The sequence below is a fragment of the Stenella coeruleoalba genome (assembly GCF_951394435.1).
Source record: "Stenella coeruleoalba genome assembly, chromosome: 6".
NCBI lineage: Eukaryota > Metazoa > Chordata > Mammalia > Artiodactyla > Delphinidae > Stenella > Stenella coeruleoalba.
In genome coordinates, this window is record NC_137151.1 from 39700071 (window position 1) to 39725539 (window position 25469).

The 25469-nt window shown below is 38.2% G+C and overlaps 1 protein-coding gene across 9 annotated transcripts in view; it reads right to left on the reverse strand.

The window, feature by feature from the left end:
- Positions 1-25469, reverse strand: part of LRP1B (LDL receptor related protein 1B) — a 1831517-nt gene that overhangs the window by 662176 nt on the left and 1143872 nt on the right. The gene's annotated exons all lie outside the window — the stretch shown is intronic.

Below are 25469 nucleotides of genomic sequence, written 5' to 3' on the forward strand. Positions count from 1 at the left end.
TTAATAATTAGAGAAAATAATTCTTGCCTCCCACAGAATTTCTAAAGGTGATGAACGTTAGGGAAAAAAAGAAAGAGCAGTAAGATAGTATGTGGATATTCTGTTGTGATTTTAATTAGTATCAGTGTGATTGTTGAAGGTATTTTGTCTATAGCACATAAAAGAGATTTCACATTCTACTCCAAATGTTTAGACTTTTGTTGATCTTGTGACATCTCTTTAGATAATTTCTTTCACACTGGTAACAGGTAAACAACCAAAAAGAAAATAAGAAGTACATTCTAACAAAATCTTTGAAGAATAATGTCCAAAATGTTGAAAAATAAAACCCTCAGATAATTAAAAAAATTATTCAGGACATAAGATTTCAAGTTTAGACTCAGAACAGACACAAAAGAATTTTATGAGGCACTATGCAATCAAAGTCAATTTATCAATTAATAATTCACATAGTGCCCAGATAACATTATCACTCAAAACCTGATGACTAAAAATATAGGTTAAATTTTGTAGGTAAGCATAAACAAGAATAAGGAAAAATAAATGTTGGGCATATAGATGCTTTTACAGTATAACAGTTGAAAAATATGACCGTAATTGGCAGTACATTAAATTTGTTTTAATATCTAATATTATGAGATATAATAACCAGAATCTCCAAATACTGTTGTAAAGTAAATATCTTAGTATTCATTTTTCTAGACCAAAGTTTTAATGTAACAAGTTTATTGTGCATCTCAGGTAGCTACAGCCAACAATTAATTTACATTATATCTATAAAAGCAATTATTCTACATCACTATAAAATTGAAGCAAGTCCAGGTGAGTTTCTCATTACTCAATGAGCTGATTTGGTAGGAATTGTAAAACTATCAATAGACAGAAACCTCAGTTAAGTAGAGTTGGGAGACCAGAAGGGGAGATCTCTTACACCCTGCAGCTGTAACAGAGCCCAACAGGAAGAAGAAAGACTCTTCTTTCCTGTCAAGGACTCAGCCTATGAAAATCCATGGACTTGCTGTTTACTAGAGCCCTCCCATTTTCCTTTTTTACTTTCTATAAAAGCATTCCTTTTTCCTTGCTGTGAGGGAACTTGCACATAGCTCACCATGGTACAGACTCCAAATTGCAATTCTTCGCCAATCCCAAATATACCAGGCTTTGCTGGAGAAATATCTGGCTCTCAATTTGTTTTAGGTCAACATTTTGGTGGCCCATATGGGGACCAGAGAAGACTCTCGATGGCTCTGGGGCTGGTGAATATACAGGTGCAGTACCCACAGCTGAGTCTATTGCTGCTCACTGCTTTTCCTGCTGACCCTGGAGTTTAAAGGCAAGTCTTTCTCTTAGATCCAAACTCACACCCTCTTTCCATCTGGAGCTCTCCAGGCTTTATTCAGAATCTACTTAAAGCTTTTGTCTTTCTGGTTAAGGCCTTGTTCTGCATGTGAGTACTTGTTTGGCACTTGGGTCTGATTTTGATATCAGGCTCTTTCACTGAAACTGGTTAGCTTTGCATATTCCCTTCGGAACAGGAATTGCTTCACCTGAAGCTGGCTAATCTTTGACCCATTCCTCTGAAAACAGGGGTTCTCTGCAACAGTGCCAGGTTTTTCAGCCTTTGGCCTATTCTTTTGAAAGGACGATTCTCTGGAAACTGGCTGAAAAAGTCTTTGGCCTGGCTCCTTTAAGCTGTTTCCTTTGAATTGGCTGGGATTGTCTTACAAGCTGTCTGAATCGAACCAGTTGTGCTGTAAGCTGTTTAAGCTGTTTGAAAATTGTTCTTCACTCTAGAGGAAAAACCTCTAGGAAATGAGACTCCAGTTATCTAAGTATTTTGAAGGTCTCCTCCGTTATAGGGACTCTGGTCAATTTTATGTTTAAAAGCCACAGTCCTTCCTCATGGGCACTACTAACTAAATGGACCAACCTGACCAAAGGCAATTTAGAATATCAATGGCTGTTATGGGGAATTTCAGAAATCCCCAAACTTTATTTCCTTAAAACCAAATTGAGCTTCAATAGCTCACAAATTTCCAGAACTGAGTGGAATGCTTATTTCAATTGGCATTTTGGGGCTTCGCAATATACTCAGGACTCTAAAATTGCCTCTCTGCAAAATAAGATTTTAAGATTAACTGAGGAAAAGAAATTATGAAAGAAAGATAAAGTGGCTCTCAAAGCCTCAGGCTCTTCTTCCTTGGCGTCTGTGTCTCAGGCTCCACCTCTGGTGCCATCTCCCTCCTTCCCTTCTATGCTGCCTATGCCTCCACTGTCCCCTCAATCTCCCCATACTCATTCTCTGGCCAAACTTCCCTTTTCCTCTGAACCTGTCAGAACATGTTTCTTTAAAATTAAGCCTTCTGAAGGTCCAGAGGCTAAATCTTTAATATCTTGTACTCCCTGAACTAAGCTGAACTGTGAGCCATAGTCAAAGATTTTCCCAAAGTAACCAAAGACCCTCATAGTTTTGCTGAGGAATTTAATATAATCACTCAAACTCACCAACCAGGTTTCTCTAACTTATATCAGCTACTTCATATGCTCATCAGTGAAGGTCAGGCCCAGCATTGAGTGAAAATTGCTAATTGAGAAAATTAGCAAATTTTCTCAATTAGCAAAAATTAGCAAAAATCAATTGAGTTGCTTCTTTGCCCTCCTTCTTAAACCTCTTCACAGGAAGGCAGCGTCCACTTAATAAAGCATTTGGCCTTAAAAGGACTTAAGGTCGCCAAAGAAAAATTGCAGTTTGCCCAAAACCAGGTTCAATATTTTAGTCATCCAATATCAGGACAAGGGCTACACCTAGATCCAGATACACTTCATGGTGTCCTAAGTTTCCCCAAACCCCAGACTAAGGGCTACTGTGAAGTTTTCTCAGACCAGTTGGTTATTGCTGAAATTGGATTCCAAATTTCTCTTTTAAAGCCAAATTTTTTATGTTTTTCTCAACAATAACAACCACCTGACCCAGTTTTGTGGGAAGAACTGATTGACATAGCCCTCAAGGCCCTCAAGGAGAGTCTGATGAACCCACCTGCCTTTGGGCTTCCTTATTATCGGATTCCCTTTTACTCTTGCATAGATGACAAGAAAAGGGAATAACTTTGGGGTACTCACCCAAAAACTTGGCAACCACCATCCATGCACAGGGTGTTATAGCCAGCAGCTGGACCCTGTGGCACATGTATTAGAATCACTGCAGCCACTTCCTTGCCTTACAATCACTGCAGCCACTGCCCTTTTTGTTAAAGCCACTGAGAAAACTGTGGAATGTCCTTTAATCATTTTTGTACCTCATGCAGAAGTCAACCTGAATTCTCAACATACTCAACACTTCTCAGCTAGCTGCCTCATATCCTGTGAAGTCCCTTTGTTATCTGTCCTTCACGTAACTCTTTTACATGATAATAACTTTAACCTGGCTACTCTTCTCCCTTCTGTCACCAACAACGTCCTTCATGACTGCTGAATGTTGATAGACAACCTCCTGACTCCTTGTAATGATCTACAGGAAATTCCACTGGGTAGTGTTGACTTCTCATGGTTCACTGATGGTTCTTGTTTAAAAGATAGCAATGACAAATATTGTGGTGGTTATGTTATTATAACTCCTTTTGATGTTGTTAAGGCAGTGTCTTTACTTATGACTACTTTGGCCCAACAGGCTGAATTACACACCCTTACACGGGCTTGTACTTTAGTCAAGGACAAAATTGCCAGTGTTTATACTGATAGAGATATGCTTTCAGAGGAGCTCATGATTTTGGAATGTTGTGGAAAGTTGCTTCCTCATTTCCAGTGGAAATAAAATTAAAAATAGTCCTTATGGGGCTTCCCTGGTGGCACAGTGGTTGAGAGTCCGCCTGCCGATGCAGGGAACACGGGTTTGTGCTCCGGTCCGGGAAGATCCCACATGCTGCGGAGCGGCTGGGCCCGTGAGCCATGGACGCTGAGCCTGCGCGTCTGGAGCCTGTGCTCCGCAACAGGAGAGGCCACAACAGTGAGAGGCCCGCGTACCGCAAAAAAAAAAAAAAAAAAAAAAAAAAAAAAAAAATAGTCCTTATGTTCAGGAATTATTGAACACAATACTTTTACCTTCCATTTTAGCTATTATTAAGATTCTGATGCATGCTAAACTTGACTCTCTGGAAACTAAGGGAAATCACCTTGCTTATATGTCTGCAAGGAATGCTGTCCTTAAAGGGACCAACAGCAGACAAACCTCTGTCATTATCCAAAGGGACATCTCCCCAAATGATAATTTAGAAAAACTGGCTACAGAAGCCTAACAATGAAAAGCCTAACTCAGAAAAGGAAAAACAAGATTGGAAAGTTAACAATTGTTTGTTTGGAAAAAAGAGAAAGCTCTGGTTTGGACCAAATAACTCAGTACTACCAAAGACTCTAAAATCCCCACTCCTCATCATACTACATACACTAAACTATTGGTCTATTGACAAAATGATGAATCAATATTGTTGGGGAAACATTAACAAGGCTGCAAAAAGTGCCTACCTCCCTTGTCCTACTTGTCTGAAGTATAATCCAGGGAAGCCTATTTGTACTGCTTCTGGATATTTTAAACTGTCTAATGGACAATTCAAAGTCTGGAAGATGGATTTCATACAACTTCCTCCATCTCATGGATATAAACACGTTTCATCCACAGTCTGTATGTTTTCCCGCTGGACTGAAGCCTTCCCTCACAGACAGGCTATTGCCTTTTCTGTGGCTAAATTCCTTTTGGGAAAGATTATCCCTACTTGGAGGAGCTCTTCTCAAACTTTATAGCAATCTGGGAATCCATTTTAAGGGCTAGGTGCTTTGACAAGTCTGTGATGTTTGTCTGGTTTTACAACACTTTCACTATGATTACAACCCTCAATCCTCAAGTATAGTTGAACACACTAATGGCATTTATTATTACTAACTGGCAAAATTTGTAGAGGTCCTCCAAATACCTTGGCCAAAAGCATTGCCATTGGTCCTTTTAAATTTCAGATCCATCCTTTTGGGAATTCATAAACTTTCACCCTTTGAGATAGTCCCAGGATGCCCAATGAACTTGACTCCTGCTTTTTTTATCCATAACTTATAAAAGGAGAGATACTGTAGTATTGAAAAGGCCTGCTTGCTTTTATTAAAAATAACCAAGCTTTGGTAGAGCAGTCTTTTCACAGTGTGCCCTTGGGAGACAAATACCTTGGAACCTGGGGATTTCGTCTATTGGAAAAGACACTACCAGAAGAATTTCCCTCAACCTTGCTGGAAAGACCATATTAAGTACTGTTAACCAACACTTGTGCCACCAAACTCCAAGGAATAGACTCTTGATTCATGTGACACACCTAAAGAAGGTGCAGAACCCTGACTGGACCTGCACATCATCCAGTGACCTGAAAGGAAATACTTCTCGGAAGTTGAGGCAGTCGACATCTGAAGACACAGCTTTCGCAAGTTATCTATACCAGGCCTGTTGGAAGTTTGTCACCAACCTTCGATGCTGACATAAAGATTCAGATTATCTCCAGGGTCTATGATCTTGATGACGTATGGACTTTAAATAAAAAGTGCCTGAGAGTTTTCTCTCCTGCCCCTCCTTGTTACTTAAATGTGACCTTACTAGGTTTCCAGTCTGAGACACTACTGGAAATGGTCTTTCCTGACACTGAGGGACAAAAAGCCACTGAATCTAGAATATCTGACTCTTGATCAGTGATGCTTTCAGCAAAAGATCTTAATCAAAAGATAAAAATGTAAAAAAAAAATTAATAAAAAGAATCCTCAATTAAATAGAGGTGAGAGACCAGAAGGGAAAGCTCTCATATCCTGCAATGACAGCAAAGCCCAGCAGGAGAATAATGACACTTCTTCTTTCCAGGAAAGGACTCTGTCAATGAAAATCCTTGGACTCTTTGTTTACTACAGCCCTCCCAAATTTCTTTTCCTTTCTATAAAAGTGTTCTCTTTCCCTTCCCATGTGGGAACTTGCACACGGCTCACCAGTGTTTCACACCCTAAATTGAGATTTTCTGCTGATCCTGAATAACCTCATCTTCACTGGAGAAATATCTGTCAGTCAGTTTGCTTCAGGTCAACAGAATCACGTGGTTATGAGGTAGGAGTAGACTAAATTAAGGTCAAAGCTAATAATAACACTTCTATCACCAAGGCAGCTACTTAATCTTTTGAGACCTCTGTTTGTTCACGTGGAAAGTAGAGAGCCTGCAGGGTCGTTGGGAGGAATAAATTGGATATGTCTAAATGATTATTTTCACTAACATTTTTTGTTGTTATTTTCTATGATATAGATAGTTCATTTCCTGATTTGTTTATTTAAAGAATTTCAACAACTATACTACGTCAGTTGATACAATATTTTAAAGATGCACAGAACAGACTTGCTTCTACTGCCCAAGTATTCTTAAAGTAGTAATGCTGAAATAACACCTAAGTAAAAAAAGAGATAAAAAGGATCCCAACTGAAGTAAGAGTAAAAAAGTTCTGTTGGTAGAAAATAGGAGTTCCAATTCACGGAAAACCTAATTTCCAAAAGTAGCTACTCCTAAGAACACATAGTAATTACACCCAATTTAAAGAGAAGGGGCTGAGTTTAGGCTGGCATTGAAGTCCCTTCCAAAAACAGAGACTTTTTCTACTTTCCTAATCATCCAAATCATTCTGACTTTGGATATATAGAGTCTTCATGATTTAACAGAATACTTGGGTGCATAGACACAATCAATAAAGATGGTAGAGTGTCTGCACATTTGGATGATATATATGAAATGTGATATAGCCACTTCCTACCATATTTAATTGAGTATATGCAGAGTGCCCTATTTAGCAGTACAACTTAACTACTACAGTGGTAGAGAATGTTGAGACTGGTTTCACAAACAATATACTATGAAGCCTTTAAACTTGGGATCTTTCTAAAGGTAACTTGAAAATCCTATGTGATTTCAGTATCCAAGAAGAAAAAAGAAGACAAATCAAATGGAGTTCCAAGGCGTTTTCAGCTAAGTAATTCTATGATGAAGAAGGCAACTTCCATACAGCAGTGAATGGCCTTTGGTTCTTTTTCCTAGTACTTAACTATCCATGAAAACAAAACTAAACAAACTTTGGCTCAGTTGAATTTTACAACCTGTTGTATGAGCTCAACCAATAACATACAAAAGTTGTATTTCAGGTTATTCTCACCCAGTGATTCCAAATATTTAGTAAAGAATAGAAGGTATAGTCTTTTGATTTTTTCTACATTCTTTAAAATAAGAGTTGAAGACTGGCAGCTCCCATATTGAATCTGTCCCTCAGTATGTTTAATTTAGTAAACATACTATTGACCTTTTAAAAATCTAAAGCTTTCCTATAAAAATCTCGCTTTTCCAGTTCCTTGAAAAGTAAGATTCTTGGGTTAGCATCCTCATAAGGTAACAACTACTGCTTTGTGTGGAGCTGGACTGAATTTTATCAATGACTCCCTGTTGTAACAGTGAGACAGAGATATTCCTTTATATTTTATTTTTTCCCTAACAGATTTTTTTCCTTGGTGGATGTGGGCAGTGGGCCAACTGCTAACTCCCTTTTCTTTTATTTTGATCTACTTCTGAGAAACTGTAGGAAAAATTTTATTCCACTCTTACTTTAATATTAATACTAACTTTACTGTCTTTACAAATTAGTTTTTTGTCTTTATGAGTTATTTTAATAGGTATTTGTGAATAATCCTGAAACTCATCATGTTTCTCTCTTTGCAATAGTTTTTAAGAATTTAGAGCCAAATTTATGGATCATTTTTCATGAAATGAGCTTGTTTATACCAATCTCACCCTCAGATTTATTTACATTACTCATCCTTACTTTGCCTTTGTTTGGTTCCTTCCTCTTTATAACCTTTAATCTTTCCAGGTTATAACTTAGATTACTTCTGGAGATGACCAGAGGACTAATTAAATAACTAAACAAAATAGTAATATGTAAGGAAAACTTGAGAAGAAGTAACACATTTTACATTTAAAATGACCTAATTTGGAAACATTTTAGTAGCCTAAATAAAATTAAACAGTATATGCCAAATTCTATTCCATACATTCATTCCTCTCTTCATCTTTTATTTCTCCAAGGACAATGTTGCCTCAAAAAATGGGCAGTAGTGGGAGGAATTCCATGTTTCACTAATTATTGTGAGTGCAATGCTTTGCCTCTTCTAAACATATTTTGGACTTGGTTTCAAAGATCTAGTTCTTTTGAGTTACGTTCCTCAACAATTAACTCAGTGATTTAATGGGAAATTCTCAAGAAGATTATGTAAACTTAGAAATCTGGAAAGAAAAACCCGATTCAAAAAGAGACTTGCAAAATATAAATTGTTGCTTTGGGAGAAGGAAATGCTTCTCCTGATCCAGCAATATGGCAACTTTACATATAGACTTGTAGTCTTTTAGCTCAATATTATTTACAGAAGAAAATAAGTTGTGGTCACACAGATCAAAGGAGAATCTATGAAGGCAGAGAGCATGCTGCTACTGTTTGAGATTTTTAAAATTTTATTTGCATTTCTTCGCTTTGCTTGGTATTGTTTTGTTTATCTATTTGTGCTTCATAAGTGAATACACTCATTTGTCTTCTTATTCTAAATAAACATTTATCTTATAAATTTAAATACAAATGTGGTATTTCCCTGAGGCTTTTCTTTCCTTCTTTTTTTTCCTTAAACTACACATGTCCAAAACCTTTGTGAACTATCTATTAAGCGGTACCATAAACAACCAGATTACAGCAACTTTAAAATGAGGATATAGTCTGGAGAAGGAAATACAATATACCATCATAAATATTCAAATCTAAATGGTGAAACAATTCTCCTCTAGATTGCCTTCCTGTGTACATTTTATCTGTTAATGTCCGTAATTTTCTTTGACTCATTTTACTTAAAAAAAAAATGTATATATTTATCTAGGATTGGGTCTCTTATTCTGGTGTTTGTAAATTCAAGAGATTCATGGGTAAGCCTTAGGAATTCATAAAATCTCAGAAACTATACACGATGCTTCGTGCTGACATGCCTTTTTTTCCCCTGTGGAAGGGATTCTGAGCTTTCCTTGACTCCCACAGCAGACTCTAAGAGGAACGTGGAGACCAGTTTCACACTTCCCTTTCTTTATCACCCATTCCATATACCTTGAATATAAATGGTAGTTTATATGGTATTCAATTTTGCTTATACTTCAAATTATCTAAGATTTGATTAAAACCCAGTGAAAAGAAGGATCACCTATCTGCTCCTTTTGATTTTAATTAAACGTAAATAAATAGAACTGCTCATTGAGAGCATCCCACTTCACAGAAACAGAAACTTTGTCTGTGGTTATACATATGATAAGCAGCAGGGATGATATTTGAGTCCACACAATTAAATTTTAGAGCCTGCTTTCTTTACCATTCTCCCATTAATAAATAATTATATAAGAACATAAACTAGATTCATCCAGAAAGCAGTAAATGCAATGAAGAAAATGGGTCAGAGTAATGTTATATAGGAAAAAAACATACATCACTTCTGATTCACAATTCATTGGCCAATGCTAGTTGCATGGGGTGGGGCCCCATCATGTTGGTCACACCCAACCACAAAGTTTCCAGGAAGTACCATCTTATCATGTGCCCAGAAAAAGGAAAAAATAGAACTATATTGTGAACATCTTTGATGACTATCATAAGGAGTGAGTTGGGTATAGAGAACATCTTGACAGCATGATCAGAGATGCCTCTCTGAGAAGGTGATATTTGAGATGAGGCCAAAATGAAGGGAAAGAGTCAGCCAAGCAGGTTAGGGTAAAGAGCATAGTAGGCAAAGAGAATAACAAACGCAAGGATTCTAAAGCAGGAAACAGACTTTGTTTTTATAGACAGAGAACAAAGTGTATGGGGGTGGGTTAGAAATGAGATCTGAGGGGATTCCCTGGTGGCGCAGTGGTTGAGAGTCCGCCTGCCGATGCAGGGCACACGGGTTCGTGCCCCGGTCCGGGAGGATCCCACATGCCGCAGAGCAGCTGGGCCCGTGAGCCATGGCCGCTGAGCCTGCGCGTCCGAAGCCTGTGCTCCACAATGGGAGAGGCCACAACAGTGAGAGGCCCGCGTACCGCAAAAAAAAAAAAAAAAAAGGTTGGCAGGGGATGGATCTTGTGGGCTTTACCAACGTCTATGGTATGATAAGTTCAACAAGTATCTTTCTGTTAGAGATTTTGAAACAGAGGAATGATGATGATATAATTTAATCTACATTACTAAAATTCTCACTGGCTGCTGTATAAAAAAAAAGTGGAAATAGGGAGAACAAATAAATGGCTTTTGCTGGCGTCTAGGTGAAAAATGAAAGGTAGTTTCTGCCTTTGAAAAGATCATAAAATAATCTGCACATAGGGAACTAGGTGATGTATGCAGTTACAAAGCAATATCCTAAGTGCTTTGGTAGGAATGAACACGGTGAGAACATGCAAAGGGGAAATTTAACTTGGACTTGGGGATTTCAGAGGAGAAATTCTCATGACAGAGGATAAGAAGAGAGTTCCAAGCCATGACTAAGAGTCAGGCAGAGGGGAAAGTAGAACGGGACGAAAGATACTCCGAACAAAGTCAGCAGCATTCGTAAAATTCTGTGTTGTGAGTGATGGGAGGAGTGCGAAAAGAGAAAACTAGAGAGGAGAGCAAAGCCTAGAGCTTGAATGGCCTTGTATGCTATGCTAAATGGTTTGGATTTCACCCTACAGGCAACTGGGGGTCACAGAAAGACCTGCTGCTAGATTCAGTTATGCTCAGATATGTAGTTTGTATCTATCTCTTTGGGAGCATTTAGACAATAAGTAGAAAGAGAAAAATCTCTAAGATTCCACAAATTTACACGGGGTTATATATATGTATCTATTTCATTTGCTTGAACACCCAAAGTTTATACTGAAGTCAAGCAGACTATTAAACACACACCACACACACACACATACACACACATTTTCATATTTCTTCCCTTGCCACTTTTCATCCTACCTCCTCACAAGAAATTAAACATACTCCTAACCTATTCCTCAATGTCTGTTAGTTTTGGGTGTATGTTGATGTTTAGAAATGCTACCCCCTTCTGCCAGAAAACACAGAAAAAAGTGGTGGAATTTTATTTTCTCTTAACCTTCTTGCCAAATGAAATCAGCTTCTGTTAACAGTTGACTTTGCCTGCTAAGGAGCCTGTGATGACCATTCTAACCTGAGTTTCAGGCTTGTGTGGTTCCCCAGAGCCCCAGATGCTTAAGCTTCAGGGCTTGGCACACAATCTATCTTTGTAACATGGCTTGTTCCAGTGGAATGTTAAAATGATGACTATGTTTATATGTATATGCTCGTGCTGTTTTACTGTTATGTTTTCACATTGCTGATGCTGGTTATATTTTTAACTAATGCAATTTTATTGTATTTTTTCCCTGAAGCTATTTAAACTAAGCATACAATTTAGGGGAATCTAATAAATAAATAAACATAGAACCCTGGAGGAAATGTGGCAACCGATGGTGGAATTTATCCCAATATTTAAATGAATTCATTTTGACTAAATATTTGCAGTTAGTAGACCAGTAACTGCACAGAGACAGAAAGGAAATTTTTTCTCCTAAAGTTAAAAAAAGAAAATCAGGGTTGCAAAAATTATATTTATACTATGTTTTTCTTATTCAGATTTATAAGAAATGTTAAAGTATTCCTGAGAAAATAGCTAATAATAGTGTTGCGAATTTAATGAATTATTTAAATTGTGAGACCAGTCTTAGGGGGAAAAAACCTTCTTTTTATTGTTTTAATGGAGTTTATACTTTAACTTGTCATTTGTTTTAAAAAACTTTGAAAAGTAAAAAATCACTATGTATTGCATGTTCCCAAAGCTTCCTGCATTTCTCATAATTGTCATGTGTCAGTTCCTGATTGGTTCCTAGCTTTTCAAAGACTCACTATGTACTAACAGTTCCTGTACCTGTTGGCTGCAGATTCCCAGGTATTCTTCACCTGTCCTGAAACTACTGAGAATCAGATTGGCAGCCTATCAGTCGTTTCATTTCATTTACCAACAGGGTGTGGACCTATGCTTGGCCTGTTTCTGTCTGAGGGAACCCTTAACAACTCCCTAAAGTGGTTTGGCTGTCCTTGACTTCTAGAAATCCTTAGGAGGGATGCTTGTTTAAACCTACCTACCAGCTCTTGAGCTACCTGGCTAAAACTGGTGTTGGGGCTGGTGGGGGTACCTGTCCTGCTCTTCTCCAGGTAATGTGGGATGAATTCCCCAGGGACAACTGTGTGCCTGATGGCTCTACAATCTCTGACGTGAACTAATAATGAAGTCAAACCTGGGACCTCTCTTTTAAATCAACTTTTCCTCATCCCATTGGACCTTGATGACAGGCTACATGTCATCTAGTTTATAGATGGTTATTAATATCACCACCCTTCCCACCTTCCCATCCCAACACACTGCCAGGGCATGGTTTTTGTGTTTTACTTTTTATTCCAACAAACTCTTTTTACACCCATATGTAGTCCTTGATGGAGATTATCCTGATAAGAAGTTGAATGGGACTATCAAAACCATTTATTAATACTTGGATATAATGAAAAATTTAATAATAAATAAAGAGACCATATTTCAAATCTCTGAGATTTACTGCCTAGGTCAATTAGAAAAGTTGAATAGAGGGAAATGGAAAAAAATGTGTGGGCACTCCCTCTTGCGAAAGCACCAGAATCACAACTAACTGCTGAACAATCATCGACAGGAGGACACTGGAACTCACCAAAAAAGATGCCCCACATCCAAGGACAGGGAGAAGCACAATGAGATGGTAGGAGGGACACAATCACAATAAAATCAAATCCCACGGCTGTTGGGTGGGTGACTCACAAACTGGAGAACACTTACACCACAGAGGTCCACCCACTGGAGTGAAGTTTCTGAGCCTCACGTCAGGTTTCCCAACCTGGGGGACTGGCAACTGCAGGAGGAATTCCTAGAGAATCAGACTTTGAAGGCTGGCGGGATTTGACTGGGGGATTTCGACAGGACTAGGGAAGAGGAGACTCCACTCATGGAGGGCACGCACAAAGTAGTGTGTGCATCAGAACCCAGGGGAAGGAGCAGTGACCCATGGGAGGCTGAATCAGACCTACCTGCAAGTGTTAGAGGGTCTCCTGTAGAGGCCGGGGATGGCTGTGGCTCACCGTGGGGACAAGGAACCAGCAGCAGAAGTTCTGGGAAGTACTCCTTGGTGTGAGCACTCCCAGAGTCCCTCATTAGCCACACCAAAGAGCCGGGTAGGCTCCAGTGCTGTGTCACCTCAGGCCAAACAACCAGCAGGGAGGGAACCCAGCCCCACCATCAGCAGACAAGCAGATTAAAGTTTTACTGAGCTCTGTCCACCAGAGCAACACCCAGCTCTAACCAGCACCAGTCCCTCCCATCAGGAAGCTTGCACAAGCCACTTAGATAGTCTTATCCACAAGAGGGCAGACAGTAGAAGCAAGAAGAACTACAAATCTGCAGCCTGTGGAATGAAAACCACATTCACAGAAAGATAGACAAAATGAAAAGGCAGAGGACTATGTACCAGATGAAGGAAAAGATAAAACCCCAGAAAAAAAACTACATGAAGTGGAGATAGGCAACTTTCCAGAAAAAGAATTCAGAATAATGATAGTGAAGATGATCCAGGACCTCGGAAAAAGAATGGAGGCAAAGATTGAGAAGATGCAAGAAATGTTTAACGAAGACCTAGAAGAATTAAAGAACAATCACCTGGAAGAATTAAAGAACAAATAAACAGAGATGAACAATACAATAACTGAAATGAAAACTACACTAAAAGTAATCAATAGCAGAATAACTGAGGCAGAAGAACGGATAAGTGACCTGGAAGACAGAACAGTGGAATTCACTGCCATGGAACAGAATAAAGAAAAAGGAATGAAAAGAAATGAACACAGTCTAAGAGACCTCTGGGGCAACATTAAACGCAACAACATTCACATCATAGGGGTCCCAGAAGGAGAAGAGAGAGAGAAAAACCTGAGAAAATATTTGAAGAGATTACAGTCGAAAACTTCCCTAACATGGGAAAGGAAACAGCCAAGTCCAGCAAGCACAGAGAGTCCCAGGCAGTATAAACCCAAGGAGAAACACGCCGAGACACACAGTAATCAAATTGACCAAAATTACAGACAAAGAAAAATTACTGAAAGCAACAAGGGAAAAATGACAAATAATATACAAGGGAACTCCCATAAGGTTAACAGCTGATTTCTCAGCAGAAACTCTGGAAGCCAGAAAGGAGTGGCATGATATATTTAAACTAATGAAAGGGAAGAACCTACAATCAAGATTACTCTACCCGGCAAGGATCTCATTCAGAATCGATGGAGAAACCAAAAGCTTTACAGATAAGCAAAAGCTAAGAGAATTCAGCACCACCAAACCAGCTCTACAACAAATGCTAAAGGTACTTCTCTAAATGGGAAACACAGAGAAGAAAAGGACCTACAAAAACAAACCCAAAACAATTAATAAAATGGTAATAGGAACATACACATCAATAATTACCTTAAATGTGAATGGATTAAATGCTCCAACCAAAAGACAGGCTCTCTGAATGGATACAAAAACAAGACTATATATATGCTGTCTACAAGAGACCCACTTCAGACCCAGGGACACATACAGACTGAAAGCAAGGGAATGGAAAAAGATATTCCATGCAAATGGAAATCAAAAGAAAGCTCATGTAGCAATACTCGTATCAGATAAAACAGACTTTAAAATAAAGAATGCTATAAGAGACAAGGAAGGACACTACATAATGATCAAGGGATCAATCCAAGAAGATATAACAATTATAAATATATATGTATACAACTTGGGAGCACCTCAATACATAAGGCAAATGCTAACAGCTATAAAAGATGAAATCGACAGTAACACGATAATAGTGAGGGACATTAACACCTCACTTACACAAATGGACAGACCATCCAGACAGAAAATTAATAAGGAAACACAAGCTTTAAATGACACAACAGACCAGAGAGATTTAATTGATATTTACAGGAAATTCGATCTGAAAACAGCAGATTACAGTTTCTTCTCAAGTGCACATGGAACATTCTCCAGGATAGATCACATCTTGGGTCACAAATCATGTTTGGGTAAATTTAAGAAAATTAAAATCATATCAAGTATCTTTCCTGACCACAGTGCTATGAGATTAGAAATCAATTACAGGGGAAAAAACCCCATAAAAAACACAAACACAAGGAAGATAAACTATATGTTACTAAATAACCAAGAGATCACTGAAGAAATCACAGAGGAAATGAAAAAATACCTAGAGACATATGACAATGAAAACATGATGATCCAAAACCTATGCGATGCAGCAAAAGCAGTTTTAAGAGGGAAGTTTATAGCAATACAATCCTACCTCAAGAAACAAGAAAAATTTCAAATGAACAATCTAACCTTACACCTGAAGGAACTAGAGAAAGAAGAACAAACAAAACCCAAAGTTAGTAGAAGGAAAGAAATCATAAATATCAGAGTAAAAATAAATGAAACAGAAAGAAAGAAAACAATAGCAAAGATCAATAAAACTAAAGCTGGTTCTTTAAGATAAACAAAATTGATAAACCTATAGCGAGACTCAACAAGAAAAAGAGGAAGAGGACTCAAATCAATAGAAGTAGAAATGAAAAAGGAGAAGTTACAACAGACACTGCAGAAATACAAAGCGTCCTAAGAGGCTATTACAAGCAATCCTATGCCAATAAAATGGACAACCTGGAAGAGATGGACAAATTCTTAGAAAGGTATATCCTTCCAAGACTGAACCAAGAAGAAACAGGAAATATGAACAGACCAATCACAAGTAACAAAATTGAAACTGTGATTAAAAATCTTCCAACAAACAAAAGTCCAGGACCAGATGGCTTCACAGGTGAATTCTATCAAACATTTAGAGAAGAGCTAACACATCCTCCTCAAACCCTTCCAAAAAATTTCAGAGGAAGGAACACTCCCGAACTCATTCTACAAGGCCACCATCACCCTGCTATGAAAACCAGACAGAGACACTACAAAAAAAGAAAACTACATACCAATATCACTGATGAACATAGATGCAAAAATCCTCAACAAAATACTAGCAAACAGAAACCAACAACACATTAAAAGGATCATATACCATGATCAAGTGGGATTTATCCCAGGGATGCAAAGATTCTTCAAGGTATGCAAATCAACCAATGGGATACACCATATTAACAAATTGAAGAACAAAAACCATATGATCATTTCAATAGATGCAGAAAAAGTTTTTGACAAAATTCAACACCAATTTATGATAAGAACTCTCCAGAAAGTGGGCATAGAAAGAACCTACCCTCAACATAATAAAGCCTATATACGTCAAACCCACAGCAAACATCATTCTCAATGGTGAAAAACTGAAAGCATTTCCTCTAAGATCAGGAACAAGATTAGGATGTCCACTCTTGCCACTATTATTCAACATAGTTTTGGAAGTCCTGGCCATGGCAATCAGAGAAGAAAAAGAAATAAAAGGAATACAAATTGGAAAAGAAGAAGTAAAACTGTCACTGTTTACAGATATCATGATACTATACATAGAGAATCCTGAAGATGCCACCAGAAAACTACTAGAGCTAATCAATGAATTTGGTAAAGTTTCAGGATATAAAATTGATGCACAGAAATCTCTTGCATTCCTATGCGCTAACAACGAAAAATCAGAAAGAGAAATTAAGGAAACAATCCCATTCACCATTGCAACAAAAAGAATATAATACCTAGGAATAAACCTACCTAAGGAGGTAAAAGACCTGTACTCAGAAAACTATAGGACACTGATGAAAGAAATCAGAGATGACACTAACAGATGGAGAGAGATACCATGTTCTTGGATTGGAAGAACCAATATTGTGAAAATGACTGAACTACCCAAAGATCTACAGATTCAGTGCAATCCCTATTAAATTACCAATGGCATTTTTTACAGAACTAGGACAAAAAAATCTTAAAATTTGTATGGAGACACAAAAGACCCCAAATGGCCAAAGCAATCTTGAGGGGAAAAAACAGAGCTGGAGGAATCAGGCTCCCTGACTTCAGACTATACTACAAAGGTACAGTAATCAAGACAGTATGGTACTGGCACAAAAACAGAAATATGAATCAGTGGTACAGGATATAAAGCCCAGAAATAAACCCACACACCTGTGGTCAACTAATCTATGACAAAGGTGGCAAGGATATACAATGGAGAAAAGACAGTCCCTTCAATAAGTGGTGCTGGGAAAACTGGACAGCTACATGTAAAAGAATGAAATTAGAACACTGCTTAACACCATACACAAAAATAAACTCAAAATGGATTCAAGACCTAAATGTAAGACCGGACACTATAAAACTCTTAGAGGAAAAGACAGGAAAAACACTCTTTGACATAAATCACAGCAAGATCTTTTTTTGCCTCACCTCCTAGAGTAATGGAAATTAAAACAAAAATAAACAAATGGGACCTAATGAAACATAAAAGCTTTTGCACAGCAAAGGAAACCATAAACAAGACCAAAAGACAACCCTCAGAATGGGAGAAAATATTTGCAAATGAAACAACTGACAAAGGATTAATCTCCAAAATTTACAAGCTGCTCATGCAGCTCAATATCAAAAAACCAAACAACCCAATTCAAAAATGGGCAGAAGACCTAAACAGACATTTCTCCAAAGAAGATATACAGATTGCCAACCAACACATGAAAGGATGCTCAACATCACTAATTATTGGAGACATGCAAATCAAAACTACAATGAGGTATCACCTCACACCAGTTAGAATGGGCATCATCAGAAAATCTACAAACAACAAATGCTGGAGAGAAGGGAACCCTCTTGCACAGCTGATGGGAATATAAATTGATACAGCCACTATGGTGAACAGAATGGAGGGTTCTTCAAAAACTAAAAATAGAATTACGATGTGGCCCAGCAATCTCACTACTTGGCATATACCCAGAGAAAACCATAATTCAAAAAGACACATGCACCCCAATGTTCATTGCAGCACTATTTACAATAGCCAGGTCATGGAAGCAACCTAAATGCCCATCGACAGATGAATGGATAAAGAAGTGGTACATTTATACAATGGAGTATTACTCAGCCCTAAAAAGGAATGAAATTGGGTCATCTGTAGAGACATGGATGGACTTAGAGACTGTCATACAGAGTGAAGTAAGTCAGAAAGAGAAAAACAAAGATTATATATTAACACATATATGTGGAATCTAGAAAAATGGTAGGTTTTTTATAGGTGAACTGGTTTGCAAGGCAGAAACAGAGACACAGATGTAGAGAACAAACTTATGGACACCAAGGGGAGAAAGTGGAGTGGTGGTGGTGGTGGTGGGATGAATTGGGAGATTGGGATTGACATGTATACACTGATGTGTATAAAATAGATAAGTAATAAGAAACTGCTGTATAAAAAATTTTAAGGGCTTCCCTGGTGGTGCAGTGGTTGAGAGTCTGCCTGCCGATGCAGGGGACACGGGTTTGTGCCCCGGTCCGGGGAGATCCCACGTGCCGCGGAGTGGCTGGGCCTGTGAGCCGTGGCCTCTGGGCCTGCGCGTCCGGAGCCTGTGCTCCGCAACGGGAGAGACCACAGCAGTGAGAGGCCCGTGTACCGCAAAAAATAAATAAATAAAATTTAAAAAATAAAATAAAAAATAAAATTCTGTTGTCAATGTTGAATTTTCATGACAGAAAAAAAAATGTGTGGATATCTAGGCACAAATTCAATTATTATAACACTAAAATGTTTCTAGTGTTAAAAACACAGACATATAGCAACATAAAAATATTGAAAAATATACTGAAACAATTTAGGGTTTTAAATATCCCCTAGTATGTTCAAGTATTAAAGTGAAATCTACATAGAACAAATAAAGCATTGTTTTTAGCTCATTACAATTTTAAGTTTTGGTATCTGGAACTCCACCACGAATATATTATTTAAAATTTAATGTATCACAGGAATGATGAACTTCTACATTATCAAAATAGAAGTAAATAGAGTGTATTAATCTGTTAAATTGGCTATATAATTGAGAAACCTATTCTTCCATTCACTGTTCAAATTAACCATTCACCTTAACAGACATGTTAGATATTAAATATTAAGTAAAACAGATTATAGCATGGATATTTTATATTTGGAATTTACTTCTTGGCTTAAAAATGACTAGCTCACAGTAGACCTCAAATATTTACTGGAAAAAATGTGACATTATTTCACTTGATTTTTTAAAATAATATAGAACATTATTATGTAGAAAGAATATGTATAAGCATATACACATGAGCTATTTGTTTGAGGTAGAACCAGAGAGTAACATTTTAAAATTATTATTTCTTCTTTATTTTGCCCTTTTCTTCTCCCTATTATTTTTTGCCTTGTCTCATGATAAGTTTGATATTTCCTGAAACATGGGCATAAAAGGTTATTCAGAATTATAACCCCTTTAGAATGTGTCTCTACTTGTATTTTAAAGGAAGAGTCAGCAAGCTATGACCTGCAGACCAACTCGGGTCCACTACCTAAATTTTAAGTAAAGTTTTATTGGAACACAGTCATAATTGTTTGTAAACATATAGTATATGGCTTCTTTGGTGCTAAAATAGTGGAGTTGGGTAGTTGAAACAGGCAAAATCTAAAATATTTACTATCTGACCATTTACAGAAAAGATCTGCTGACCGGTGCTCTAAAATGTTCTGAATTCTGCTTACAATTTATAGAACACCCCATCAAATGTATACATATCAACGTAACAGCATGCTGTGCTGAAAGATCCTGATTATCAGTGAGTATTCCATACCAGGAAGGTCATGGTAGTTTAAGTAGATGATTTTACATAACAAAGTCATTTGTGGAAAAGTTTGGGATGCAGACAATGACACCTAATTTTTCTTAGGAATCCTGTGTGTACACAAATACCAACCCAGGACTGAAATAAATTCCCTAACAAAAAGTGAATGAATCTGGTCATTTCATTGCAAGAATATAACCCTTAAGTGCAAACCTAATTGATGCTTCACATAAATAAGGAAACAAAGGCTGACAGTTCAAACAGACTCTGAAAGAAGCTAATTATCAACTATTTTTATGGGAAAAAGCAAAGTTTATCCTACTGTTTATTTCTTTACTCTCACAAATGCATGGGCACTACTCAATTATTGAGAGGTGAACTAATTATTTTGTACGTTATACATGCCCTTTGTCTCTTTTCTGTTTGTTTGTATACTTGTGTTTTTTGTTTTTTTCAGCTGAATGCCTCAAGTTCTACCATTTCACTGATCATTAACCACAATTTAAGAACAAGGAAGCAGAATTTAAAGACTGGAAATGAGTTCACTCTTGCTCTTATTGTTCAGTTCTGTTAAAAGAGTAGGAAATTCTTCATTAAAATTAGGTCTTTTGTTACCTATTGACTTTATTAATTATATCTTTCAGAAAACAAGAGATGTTACCTTGTTTAGTGTCTAGGTGCATAATTATTGTCTTAATACAAAAGCTAAATTCATCTAGGGCTAAGTGTAGACCCATTACTAATTTTCTAAAGTGTAAAGATGAAGATAATTGACTTTTTTCTTCCTATTTTTATGACTCATTCTCAAAGATTTCATTTAAAAATTATATTTATCTGATTCCTTTTAATTTTATTGATAATCACATTGCTAGGAACATTATAGATTCTCAAAACAGCCTTTGTTATTAATTGATTCAAATCCTTGAATTTTCTTTGCTCTTGATGTAAAAGATGTTGCAGTATTAAGGCTGAAATGACCTTTAAAGAGCTATTTTGTCCTAGAAAACAAAAATATTTTCTATGGATAAAATCCATTAATAATTAACATTGTTTTCATAGCTTAGTGTTAACAGTCCCTAAACAAAATAAATCGACCTGTGAGAGAATAAAGTTAAGCCAGACAATTTGTATCTCCTTGAAAACAGATGTTATACCTCTCTAAAACTGGATGAAATTCAAATTTTCTTTTAATTGTATTTTATCAGGAAAAATCCATATTTTCATTAAAAGAGAGTAGTTAAAAAACATTAGGATGGAAGATTATGTGAATTTGCTGAGTCTAAAACATTATTTGATAATTTCCCCAAATTGAAAACCAATACCTGTACTTAATTCTCAATAAAGTTCATTGCCTAAGAAATAATAGCAATTTGTGTGTTCTAGTAAAAGTGAATTGAAAGTATCTTCAGAATATTTTCATGAAAGAAAAAGAAAACAAGTGACTGAGTCTTATTGTGTATAGGGTTTACTGATATCTTATTTCCTATGTGTTTAGGATTTAACTGGGGTGCTAAAAACATGATGGTTCAGCTGAGATAGGGTATGACGTAGGTGGGAAGTCAAAAGATATTGGTTTCCATTTCCATTCTCTCTATGCTGAAATGTGTAACCTAAGTCTTCAGCTAAATATCAGGTTAGATACCTGCAGCACTCTTACTGGATTCAATCTCCCAGGTAGGATTTTGTTGCTTTCTGGTTAGCGGAACTGCCAGACCTTTTTGGATTTTCCACTAAGAACCTGGCATAATCATTTGAATTCAAAATCTCTCCTAAAAATATCTTTATGGATCAAAGGGCCCAGTCTCAACATCTCTAACACAGAACATTATCAGCTCCTTCCAGGAAGCAGCATTACATTTTAGTTATTGTTACATACACATAAGGATAATTTTATCTAGCTTAGCCCTTTCCCTCATCTGCACAATGACACAACTGAACTAAATGATCTTTCCGTTTTCTTCCAGCTTCCTAAATTTTTTGAGTCTATGAGGTAAAACTTTTATGGCAGAGAAACATGTTCTTTGGGTGAAGAAATTGTGTGGGAATGTCCACAGCTATTCCAATGACAAAGTTCCAGAATCCACTTTATCAAGGAGAATTGTGTGTGGGGCTGGGGTTGGGGGAGGAGAATAAAAACAAAAAAAGAGACAGATGGACTTCTTGTGATGATTTAATGTAATGTCCTACGTCCCTTCTAGTGCCCTTTGGCAAATTTCATTACAATGACCCATAATAAGTAGAAAGGTCTTTCTCTTTCATTTTAAAGAGAAATGAGTATTCAATTGAGAACAACATAGTAATTATTTGGAGATCATACAAATGTTAATTCATAGAGACAGAAAAAGTAAAAGAGATTATACTCGACAGCTGCAGAAGCAGACAGCTGGACATAGGAATAAAGATTAGACAACCTCTGAAATGCCAGCTGTGTAATCCTAGGCAAGTATCTTAACCTCTCTGGTAATCCTTATTCTGAGCGTTAAATGGAATAACAAATGTAAAGTTCCTGGCAATTTGTGGGATGCCAACACAGGTTAACTCCTTTTTCCTCCCTATAGTATCATGGATGGAATCTCCTCTCTGGTACTTACTGTTTTATAGATACAAAAAAGATGTAGATAGAGAGAGGGGAAGATGGCGGAAGAGTAAGATGTGGAGATCACCTTCCTCCCCACAGATACACCAGAAATACATCTACATGTGGAACACCTCCTACAGAACACCTACTGAACGCTGGCAGAAGACCTCAGACCTCCCAAAAGGCAAGAAAGTCACCACGTACCTGGGTAGGGCAAAAGAAAAAAGAATAAACAGAGACAAAAGGATAGGCATGGGACCTGTACCAGTGTGAGGGAGCTGTGAAGGAGGAAAGGTTTCCACACACTAGAAGCCCCTTCGCGGGTGGAGACTGTGGGTGGTGGAGGGGGGAGCTTCGGGGCCACGGAGGAGAGCGCAGCAACAGGGGTGCAGAGGGCAAAGCAGAGAGATTCCCGCACAGAGGATCGGTGCCAACTGGCACTCACCAGCCCAAGAGGCTTGACTGCTCACCTGCCGGGGCGGGCGGGGCTGGGAGCTGAGGCTTCAGTCTCGGAGCCGGGAGGGAGTCCTGGGAAAAGTATGGACCTGCCGAAGAGGCAAGAGACTTTTTCTTCCCTCTCTGTTTCCTGGTGCGCGAGGAGAGGGGAATAAGAGCGCCGCTTAAAGGAGCTCCAGAGACGGGCACAAGCCGCGGCTAAAAGCACGGACCCCAGAGACGGGCATGAGACGCTAAGGCTGCTGCTGCCGCCACCAAGAAGCCTGTGAGCAAGCACAGGTCACTATCCACACCTCCCTTCCGGGGAGCGTGTACAGCCCACCACTGCCAGGGTCCCGTGATCCAGGGACAACCTCCCTGGGAGAACGCACGGCATGCCTCACGCTGATGCAATGTCACGCAGGCCTCTGCAGCCGCAAGCTTGCCCCGCATCGGTGCCCCTACCTCCCCCAGGCCTGAGTGAGCCAGAGCCACCGAATCAGCTGCTCCTTTAACCCCGTCCTGTCTGAGCTAACAGACGCCCTCCCGCGACCTACACGCAGAGGCGGGGCCAAATCCAAAGCTGAACCCCGGGGAGCTGTGCGAACAAAGAAAAGGGAAATCTCTCCCAGCAGCCTCAGGAGAAGCAGATTAAATCTCCACAATCAACTTGATGTACCCTGCATCTGTGGAATACATGAATAGACAACGAATCATCCCAAATTGAGGAGGTGGACTTTGAGAGCAAGATTTATTGTTTTTTCTCCTTTTCCTCTTTTTGTGAGTGTGTATGTGTATGCTTCTGTGTGAGATTTTGTCTGTATAACTTTGCTTTCACCATCTGTCCTAGGGCTCTATCCGTCCGTTTTTTTGGTTTTTTTTTTTTTGCTTTTTTATTTTACTTAAAAAAAGTTTTTTTCTTAATAATTATTTTTTTATTTTAATAACTTTATTTTATTTTACCTTACTTTATTTTCTTTTCTTTTATCCTCTTTCTTTCTACTTTTTCTCCCTTTTATTCTGAGCCATGTGGATGAAAGGCTCTTGGTGCTGCAGCCAGGAGTCAGTGCTGTGCCTCTGAGGTGGGAGAGCCAACGTCAGGACACTGGTCCACAAGGGACCTCCCAGCTCCACATAATATCAAACGGCGAAAATCTCCCAGAGATCTCCATCTCAACACCAATACCCAGCTTCACTCAACGACCAGCAAGATACAGTGGTGGACACCCTATGCCAAACAACTATCAAAACAGGAACACAACCCCATCCATTAGCAGAGAGGCTGCCTAAAATCATAATAAGTCCACAGACACCCCAAAACGTGGGTGGACCTCACCAGACGTGGACCTGCCTACCAGAAAGACAAGATCCAGCCTCATCCACTAGAACACAGGCACTAGTCCCTTCCACCAGGAAGCCTACACAACCCACTGAACCAACCTTAGCCACTGGGGACAGACACCAAAAACAACGGGAACTATGAACCTGCAGCCTGCAAAAAGGAGACACCAAACACAGTAAGATAAGCAAAATGAGAAGACAGAAAAACACACAGCAGATGAAGGAACAAGATAAAAACCCACCAGACCTAACAAATGAAGAGGAAATAGGCAGTTTACCTGAAAAAGAATTCAGAATATTGATAGTAAAGATGATCCAAAATCTTGGAAATAGAATAGACAAAATGCAAGAAACATTTAACAAGGACCTAGAAGAACTAAGGATGAAACAAGCAATGATGAACAGCACAATAAATGAAATTAAAAATACTCTAGAAGGGATCAATAGCAGAATAACTGAGGCAGAAGAACGGAAAAGTGACCTGGAAGATAAAAAAGTGGAAATAACTACTGCAGAACAGAATAAAGAAAAAAGACTGAAAAGAACTGAGGACAGTCTCAGAGACCTCTGGGACAACATTAAATGCACCAACATTCGAATTACAGGGGTTCCAGAAGAAGAAGAGAAAAAGAAAGGGACTGAGAAAATATTTGAAGAGATTATAGTTGAAAACATCCCGAATAAGGGAAAGGAAATAGTTAATCAAGTCCAGGAAGCACAGAGAGTCCCATACAGGATACATCCAGGGAGAAACACACCAAGACACATATTAATCAAACTGCCAAAAATTAAATACAAAGAAAACATATTAAAAGCAGCAAGGGAAAAACAACAAATAACACAAAAGGGAATCCCCATAAGGTTAACAGCTGATCTTTCAGCAGAAACTGCAAGCCAGAAGGGACTGGCAGGACATATTTAAAGTGATGAAGAAGAAAAACCTACAACCAAGATTACTCTACCCAGCAAGGATCTAATTCAGATTTGATGGAGAAATTAAAACCTTTAAAGAAAAGCAAAAGCTGAGAGAGTTCAGCACCACCAAACCAGCTTTACAACAAATGCTAAAGGATCTTCTCTAGGCAAGAAACACAAGAGAAGGAAAAGACCTATAATAACAAAACAATTAAGAAAATG